Genomic DNA, 10,133 nt, shown 5'->3' with positions numbered 1-10,133 from the left:
AGTGTAGAACCAACTAATTGAGGGTTTTTGTGTGTGTGAGGTGCAGCAAACTTTATTGGTGGTATTCAAGAGAATAGGGAGGGCTCCCTAGGCTCCTCCTGTTATTGTGGGGGTCTGGGATGGAAATTGTGACGCTCAGTGTTGGGGGCTAAGTTGGGACAGGGACTCCTCAGCAACCGAGGGCCTCTCTCTTACTGTGTTCCTGCTGGGGTGGGCGGTCCAGGGCTTTTTACTTCTTGGAGGCCATGTAGTCCATGAAACCCACCACCCTGTTGCTGTAGCCATGTTCATTGTTATACCAGGAAATGAGCTTTACAATGTTGTTATTGAGAGCAATGCCAGCCCCAGCATCTAAGGTGGAGGAGTGGGAGTTACTGTTGAAGTTGCAGGAGACAACCTGGTCCTCAGTGTAGCCCAGGATGCCCTTCAGTGGGCCCTTGGATGCCTGCTTCACCATCTTCTTGATGTCATCATACTTGGTGTGTTTTTCCAGGCAGCATGTCAGATCCACAACGGATACATTGGGGGTAGGAACACAGAAGACCATGCCGGTGAGCTTCCCGTTCAGCTCTGGGATGACCTTGCCCACAGCCTTGGCAGCACCAGTGGATGCAGGAATGATGTTCTGGGCAGCCCCATAGCCATCACACCACAACTTTCCAGAGGGACCATCCATAGTCTTCTGAGTGGCAGTGATGGCATGGACCGTGGTCATGAGCCCTTCCACAATGCCAAAGTTGTCATGGATGACCCTGGCTGGGAGAGCTAAGCAGTTGATGGTTCAGGAGGCATTGCTGACAATCTTGAGTGAGTTGTCATATTTCTTGTGGTTCACATCTATCACAAACATGGGTGCATGGGCAGAAGGGGCAGAGATGATGACCCTTTTGGCCCCACCCTTCAGGTGGGCACCGGCCTTCGCCATGGTGGTGAAGACGCCAGTAGACTCCACAACATACTCAGCACCAGCATTGCCCCATTTGATGTTAGTGGGATCTCGCTCCTGGAAGATGGCGATGGGCTTCCCATTGATAACAAGCTTCCCATTCTCAGCCTTGACTGTGCCATTGAATTTGCCATGGTGAAATCATTCTGGAACATGTAGACCATGTAGTTGAGGTAAATGATGGCAACAATCTCCACTTTGCCAGATGCAGAGCAGAAAGCAGGCCTGGTAACCAGACACCCAATACGGCCAAATCCATTCACACCGACCTTCACCATCTTGTCTACTACATGAGACTGGCTGGCACTGCACAAGAAGATGTGGCTGTCTCTGGAACAGGGAGGAGCAGAGAGCCAACTAATCAAGTTTTGATAGGCAAAAAAAACCCAAAACAAACAAACAAAAAAAACGTTTTATAAAAAGAGACGTGTGTGTGTGTGTGTGTGTGTGTGTTTGCATGCACACGCACACACTATACCATGTGAGTGTAGTGCCCATAGAGGCTAGAAGAGGACATTGGAACCCCTAGACCTGGAGTCACAGGTGGTTATGAGATTCTGTGTGGGTACAGGAAACTGAACCTGGGTCCTCTACAAGAATAGCAAGTGTTCCTAACCACTGAGCTATATCTCCAGCTCTAAGGAATATTAATTTTAATATAGAACAGTTTACCAATATTTTATCTTAGAGATTTTGGTTTTGTATTCTGATTGTGAAATAGCTGCTTCTTTCAAGATCACAAAGATGTGACTTGTCTTCTCTTTTGAGCTTTTGTATCTATACCCACATCAATCTGGGATTAATTTTCATTGAAAGTATTCCTGGAGGCAGACGCCGCTTTTGTCTGCACCGACTCTGAACTGACCCAGTCCTGCTTAATGAAAAGGTTTGCTGACAACAACAGCTACCTTATTGGACTCAGGGTTCCATCAACAGGAGGAAACCACACCTGGTACTGGAAACCTAGCCAACTACCCAGAGCTAGTGACGTCATGGACCTTAGAAAATAATCTGCCATCATCATTTTGCTAGACCGGGGCAACCTACACTTTAAGTCTTCTCCTTATGCCCACAGGTAAGTGTAGCTACCACCTCTTATCAAAGAAGCCTCTCTTTAGAGCAAATGGAGAATGTCACAGACAACTGCAACTGGTTTCACTGCAGGGAGAGACAGACTGGGGGGAGGGGAGACATAACCCTAGTCCATACATCGGCATCCCAGCTCCTGAGTCTTTTGCTCGAGGATATAAAAGAGGAATCAGAAAGATTTCCAAGGGCCAAAACACTAGGAAGTCTGATATGAAACAGCCTCTCACAGACATGTCTGCATATGCAAGACAGGAACAGTGGCAGTATGAGTGGAAAGGTAATATGAAAGAGAGAACTTTCATGGGGTCCCACCCTAGACAAAGAACTACGGACAGCTAATGGCTACTGGAAGAAGGGGAGTCGGCCTTACCCAGGGATGAGCCTCTGATTGGTTGTCCACGGCTGAGTGGACAGCCTTGAGACCATATTCACACAAATAACAAAAAGGCCCACCAGATTGTATTTATATATGAATTTGTGCATACAGACACACACATATATACATACATATTTGTGTCATATATACATATACATATATGTATACATATACATCATATACATACATATACATACACATAGACATATACATGTACATCATATACATATACATACACATATACACCATATACATACACAAACATACACACATATACCATATACATGCATATACATATACATACACACATACATATATATCATATATACATGTACATACATATACATGCACACACACACATATATATACACATACATATACATACACATAACTAATAAAAAGACTATTAACTCCAGAGTAGAGAACCATGGAAGGGCTTTGAAGGAAGATAGCTGGAAGGTGCTGGAAAGGAGGGAGTGATACAATTCTATTTCATTTTAAATGATTTTGGTTTTGTTTTTTTTTTTTTTGTCTGTTTGTTGAGACAGAGCTTCTCTGTATAGCCCTGGATATTCAGGAACTCACTCTGTAAACCAGGCTGTTCTTGAACTCTGCTTCCTGAGTGCTGGGCTTGAAGACATGATCCACCACTACCCAGCTTAAAAACATATTTCTTTCTAAAAAAAAAAAATTAAGTAAAAATAACCAAGAAAGCTACCTATCATGAGCCTCTGGGGAGCCAGGAACCGAGCCGGCATCAGGCCTCCTCCATGGTCCTCCTCCAGGCTTCTGCCTTCGGTTTCTGTCCTGACCTCCCTCAGGGATCAGACGGGACCTGAAACTGAGTCAAACAATCCCTTTGTCCCTAAAGTTACTTTAGGTCTCCAAGTTTTATCCCAGCAATAAGTGAGACTGGAATGTCATCGTGTCACCTTGCTAGACTGAACAGTGTGTGAGCTTCACAGCGCTTGGCTCGGCTGTACACTTGTCTAGATTTGCTCGTCTAGACTCTGTGTTCCCTCATTCAGAGAGCATCTTTACGAAGCTTGGCACCCTTCAGCGTAAAACCCTGTCAGGATCTGTGCGGCTACTCTTGGTGTTTTGTAGTTCCACATGTTTTACAATCAACGTGTGAATTTATAAACATAGTCGCCTAGAATTTTTACTACAGTGCAGTGATAGAGCCACTTAGGGGAGAAATAAGATTTTCATAATATTGACACTGTGGTAAGTTTCACTACTGTGCAGTTTTTAAAAGATTTATCATTTTTATGATTGTATTTAATAAGGACAAGTAAAAACAATAACGGATATAATGGCGGTAATGACACCCAACACAGTCGGAGAGCATGGGATTCTTGTGTTCAGTTCTTTGTGGAAATGTTTATTTTATTACATTGTAAAGTTAGCTGTTAAAATATCAAAAGTTAGAGGAGCTTCTTAGAGAAAATCATGACATTTTGTTACAAGTTATAAAAGCCAGATTTGAACTAACGGGATAAGTGTGAAATGCCCCTGGATTGGAGAGATTAATAACCACGAGTGTCAGAGATTCCCAAAGGGATAAGAGTCTTCATTTTAATCAGAACATCAACAGGGCTTTCCTTGGGTCCTATAAAAGCATTTAACATTTATGTCGAAGCAGTTCTAAATATCTCCATTTCATGAGTAACATTTTATCTGGGAAAAACACTGATGTAGAATGGTTGTGCCAGATGCTAAACTCTGGACCAAGCTGATGTAATAACGTGAAAAGCAGCATGGCTTTGGCACAGCAAGTTTGTAAATTTGGAGACCAAGAACTATAAAAGCCATTCAAGACCCATTTCCTTGTTTGTTGGTTGTGTTTTGATACAGGGTTTCATTGTGTATTCCTGGCTGTCCTGGAACTCTCATTCCAGACACGCTGGCCTTAGACTCACAGAGTTCCACCTGATTCTGCCTCCAGAGGTCTGGCCTAAAAGCCATGTGCCACCATGCCCAGTCCATTTGGAGGTAAAACACAGGAAAGATGGCATTCCTGTGCAGATCAGAGAAACAGTGTGTTTAATTAGTGCTGTTGCTGTAATTGGTCATTGACTTGAAAAATAACATCAGGCACAAGTAAAACCTTGAATGGACCAGCCCTGATCTAAAACATAAAAAAATAAAATAATAAATAAATAAATAAAAGAACAGAATTAGGAGTGTAGAGAGCTGTATTGGAGTGCCATGCCACTTGGCAGGAACTTGACATTGACCAAGGTAAAGTTCCTCTCGCAGCCTTTGAGCGGGAATTCCTGTGCTAGTCACAGTCCCCTCCACCTAGGGTGGAGTGCTCAGACCAAGGTGAAGCTCATTGTTCTCCAAGGACCTGCAGTTTCCTGAGAGGCACTAGCCACCTGACACTAGCCACCTGCGGAGCAAGCAAACCAGTTCTGTGAGTTTCCAGCCTTTGGGTAAAGGGTTCCCCCACCCCCGCCTATATATTTGGAGACCCCCATTAAACTTCAAGCCTTGATCAGGAAATTTGAATTGGCTCCATGTTTCTCCTGCCACTCCGTTCTATCAAATTGACAAAAGCTCAAGATAGGGGGAGTGCAAAATGCAGAAAAGCTAGATTTCATAAGGAAGAAATAGAAATTTGTCGATAAAACATTAAAACATAAAATCAGCCTTTTGCACCACTATTGACTGGTGGACTATAATTCCACCAGTTCTTTGTAACTGATGAATTAAAAATGGTGCCCACTAGAAAAGTGGGAGGTGCTGGGCAACACACAGACCCAGCTGCTGCACACTACTAATAAACAGGTTAAAATGTAGCAAGATACACTCCCCTAAAACAAGGCTCTGCTGCACATTTAGAGTTGCCTATCTGAGAAACTCTGGCTGCAGACACTGAGGTTTCCTTGGGTCAAAGAAACTTAGGTCTTTAAGAAAAGCGGACATTAGAGAAAGGGTTTGTCTAAGCAAGACACTTTTTCTCCGCACACCAGAGCTTTATTCATTAGACAACTCCTCCCTCGCCCTGCCTTAAGTTGTCACTGTCCTGCCCCCTCTCCTTTTCATAGCTCAGGATTCCACTGGGCTTTAACCAAAGTTGGATGGGGTGGCTCCTGCCTGTAACCCTATCATTCAGGAGACTGAGACAGAAGCGTTATGAGTTTGATGCCACCATCCCGCTTCACTAGTGGGTGCCATTTTTAATCCATCAGTTGCAACCCTGAGCTACATAGTGAGTTCTAGGCCAGCCTGGACCACAGTGTGAAACCTTGTCTTATGTATATGTGTATGTATACGTGTATGTGTATATATGTATATACATGTGTATATATGTGTATATATATGTATATATAGCATTTAACATATAACACATAACAAAACATAATATAATGCATACATGCTATGTATGTATATATGCACACATATATATACACATACACATATACATATATTGCTTTAACCACACAACTCATGAACCCAGTGTTCTATGCAACACGCACAGGTATGAACATAATTACAAAGTCTGCCATTTGTTGAGTCTTTTGCTTTAGATCTCAGGGACTTAATCATCAAGTCCTCGGGAAGTAGAAGGCAAGTTTTCACCATCCTGTGGGAAGATGTTCTGATCTGCCTGCCAGGGAAATACAACGTACACCGACAAACACATTCACATCCCTCGACGACCATTTTGAAAGATTTCAATTGCTCCATGAGCCCAGTACACAGGAAGTGACAGAAGAGATGGAGGGGGGCTTGCTTTAGCTGAAGGAGGCTCACAGTACTGGCATCAGGGTCAGACACATGTGGGATTTAACCCAGGCAATGTCCTGGTGGAGGCTGGACTTCAAGGGACATATGTCCATAGATAGTTTCCACACACCTGTTGGAAAGAAGTTGAAATTACTGTTGCTTTATGGCATGCCCATAACATTAATTCCCAAAAGTGGGCCAGAGAAATGGTTTGGTGTTAAAGGGGCCTGCCACCAAGCAGGATGACCTGAGTTCAATCCCCAGGACCCAGGTTGTGAATGAGAGAAATAGCTTCCTCATTTGTTCTCTGACTTCTGCCTACCTACCCCAGTATATGTGTATGCATGCACACATTACACACACACACACACCGCATACACACACACAAAATAAGTAAATATAATAAAAATACATATTAAAAAATCAAAATTAAAGTGCTAGAGAGATGACCCAACAGTCAAGAGACTATAGAATGCCTAGTTCCCCAGCATCCACACTGGGCAGCTCAAAGTGCCTGCAGCCCCAGCTCAGGAGAATCCGACACCTCTTGCTTCTGAGGGTACTTGCACCCTTGTGTGCAGACGCACATAGAAGTAATTTAAAAATAAAAATACATATTTTTAAAAAAAGCGAGCGAAAGGTAATGTTATAAACCCTTAATAAAATTCATCTAAATAGAATTTATTGTGCAGTCAGGTCAGGTCTAAGCAGTTCATTGTGTGTGGTTAACTTTCTCGTTAAGATACCCAGCTAAAGCAATGGAAGAAAGAGAAGATATATTTCACTTCACACTTTAAGGGGTACAGGCCATCAGAGAGCTGCCCGTCAGCCCTTGACACCAGATTGGAGTGGTGGAAACCTGGAGCATGAGTTCCTTACACCCCCATGTAGGTCAAGTAACTGTGTGCTAGACCTCAGTAGCTCTGCCCATGGGGTACTGGGGCCTATGCTAACTAGACCTATGGCTGAAAAGTTCCAGAGCCCCCACAAACTGCTCCACTGTCTCTGGACTGAGTATTCAGTCACACAAGGGAGGTGGGACAGGGGTCCACATTTTACATTCAAACCATAACACACAGTGATTCTCATGGGACCTACACAATGATCCAGGGACTCATAAGAACCAGTCACCAAAGTTCCCCATAGCAAATGTGTTTAGGTAAAGTACATGTTTGATACTCCAAGGAGTCAAACTTCAAGTTTGTGCTTGCCAACGATCGATCTAGTATTCTGTATATTGGTCCCATGTTTAACGATGAAACAAAAAGAAAGGGAGGGAGGGAGGAAAGAGGGAGGGAGGAAATCAAACCCATGCATGGTGGTGCACACCTATAATCCTAGTAATGAGGGGGCAGGTGGAGCCAAGACTATCAGAAACTCAAGACCAGCTCAGGACACAAGAGATCTTGTCTGAAAATAAAAAGCGGGGGAGAGAGAAGGGAGAAGAAATCAGCACACGAAGTATCTCACATAAACACTGGATACTGTCTGACGCTTTCTTTGTTTTAATCAACTGCTATGGTTGCAAAGATCCCAGCTCACAAGCACGACCGACTGGAATTCCCAGAAATTCCAACATAATTGGTATGCGGGTGTAGCCTTGGCATCAGACTTTTACAAGCTCCTTGAGACGTTATAATGTGAAGCAAAGCCTAAGAATTATTGGCATAAATAACTTTGGTCTGAAGGCCAGTTTTGGCAAATGACCCCAAAAGCTGTTTTTGCAATTCTCTCTCTGGCCACTAGATGGCGGATTGTCTACACGACAGCATTTCAACTACCAGGTGTTTCCAGAACGGTTCGGTGGGCAAGCAGGAAGCTAGGAGAGAGAGTGATTCTAGACCGCGTTGGCTGACATCTTTTTTTTTTTTTTTTTTTAAGTTCTGAGGGGCACAGAAAGGTGAAAGGGAAGGAACGAACCCGTCAGATCTTTTCAACCCTGGCTTTTGCGGGGCTTCGACCCGCAGTCGAAGCGAGGCGGTCTCTCTCTTCTTCCTGGCATACCTCTTTTTCTTGGGTGTAAATTACAGCAAGGCATTCTTTATGGAAAGACCACACCCTTTATTTGGAGAGCGACTTTTTGGAAACCTTTTAATTAAAAATAGCTAGTTCGCCTTGTTGCAAATAGCCAAGAGGCACTATGTATTTATCACTGACTTGCTCATTCGGGAATCAAACTCGAGGCCTCTTGCAAGCTAAGTGAATTGCTCTACCACAGAGCAACACACCCGGCCTCAGAAGAGCAACGTTTAAGCCCTATTTATAGATTCAGATTAGTGTGGGAGTAAATGGGGCGGGTAGGAGAAAATTGTGAAATCAAGAAGATTCCTGTCACCCTAACACACAAGAGTGTGATTTTTCCGGAAAACAAGTACCTCTGGGCTTAATTTTTCTCCCTTTGATCTGAAAATAAACACCAGCCTCCACACTTCTTGGTCGTGCACTGTTGGTTCATTAAAGAGCCATCTGCTGATTCCCTGTAAGAACTCAACGTGCAGTGATTATGGGCAAAGTCCAGAGAAACAACTTCAAGACAATTTTTGTAATAAAATTAGCTTTAAAACAAAGTGCAATCACTGTATCGGTGTTTCTGCCATTTGGATTTTTTTTCCATCAAAATTTATAATAAATTCAGTTTGGTGGGTTGTGTAATTTCTGGATTTCTGAAGCCAGCTCGAGCACTCCTGACTGATGTTGGCTACATCTCCAAGATGGACGTGAGACAACCTTCGCGGCCATCCGTTCACTCATTAGTCTGAGCTTTAAGGCCCGGTGGACCTTTCTATCCAAATCCAATTAGTCAGGATTCTCCAGAGAAGACAGAACCAGTAGAATGTGAATAATTAATCGATTGCGAGGAATTGGATAATGGATTTATGGAGGCTGAGGAGGCCATAGCGCCGTAAGCAAACTGGAGACTCCAGCGAGCTGATGGTGGGTTACGTCAGGAAAGCCATGGAAGCTAAGTTTCAGCTTAGCTCCAATCAGGGGGTGACTGCTGGGTGATGAGTTAGCTCTCTTCAGTTCAAGTCACCAATGCACTGGATGGTATCCTAAAAGCACTGCCCCAGGGTGTGCCACCAGATTCTAGTTCCCTGGGATGTTTATAAAGGCAATCTGGAACCCAGAGTTCCAGTGTCAAATCAGTTTGGGAAGTCCTGGGTAAGACTGTTAAACAAAAGCCTTTTCCTGCAGGACCTTCTCAGAGCCTCTAATACGCCTGCGTGCTTGCACGGTCACTCAAAAGACGGCGACGCTCTGCAAAGCTTTCCAAACTCACCACGCCGCTCAGTGTTTCTCTGCCGCAATAAAATAATTGAAATAAACAACTTAAGGAAGGAATGATTCTCTCTGGCTCCTGGACCCAGTTTTAACTCGCAGTTGGCTGGCTCTGTTGTTTGGTGGCTGTCACGAAGCAAGGAACAGTAGGAGACAATGAGTGGTTGTCCTTGTAGTATCCGGGAAGCAGAGAGGGACACTGAGAGCCACTCTCAGAAGCTATGTTCCCAGCGCCCCACTTCCCCGAAGGCCTGTCTTCCACAGTCTACCATCTCCTTATAAGTTATTAAAACTCTGAATGAAACCACCCAGTAGCTCACAGCCCTTAGCCTCGGCCTATCTCTAGGCTCCCTGTAGACACACCGAGGAGTGTGAGCTTCTGATTTCATAGGTGTGTTTCAGTCTAATCAAGTGGACCTGACCAACCATCACACTCATGTGACACAGTTCCTCGTTCAACCCTCAGCACCCCGTCTCCAGACACTGGCCTTGTGGCTTCATCAAGAACTTCTGAGCAGAGAATGTCTTTGTCCCGATTTGTACCTAGCCCCAGCTTGGAACTGTAAAACACACAGGGCCAGGTGATGTTTGAAGGTCTATTAAAAGCAATGGCAAACCGCAGATGACAACACAACAGAGAGACGGCGAGACTGTGAACGTCAGGTCGGAGGAATGGTTGGTTGGAGTCTGCCGCAGCACGTGTAGCCA

At 44.2% G+C, this 10,133-nt stretch overlaps 1 pseudogene; it reads right to left on the bottom strand.

The window, feature by feature from the left end:
- Nucleotides 1-229: 229 nt before the first annotated feature.
- LOC127681799 (glyceraldehyde-3-phosphate dehydrogenase-like) lies at nucleotides 230-1,224 on the bottom strand (annotated as a pseudogene).
- Between the last annotated feature and the right edge of the window lie 8,909 nt (nucleotides 1,225-10,133).

This window comes from Apodemus sylvaticus, chromosome 1 (genome assembly GCF_947179515.1).
Source record: "Apodemus sylvaticus chromosome 1, mApoSyl1.1, whole genome shotgun sequence".
Lineage (NCBI taxonomy): Eukaryota > Metazoa > Chordata > Mammalia > Rodentia > Muridae > Apodemus > Apodemus sylvaticus.
The sequence above is the reverse complement of the archived record's forward strand: the minus strand, read 5'-3'. Positions and strand labels throughout refer to the sequence as shown.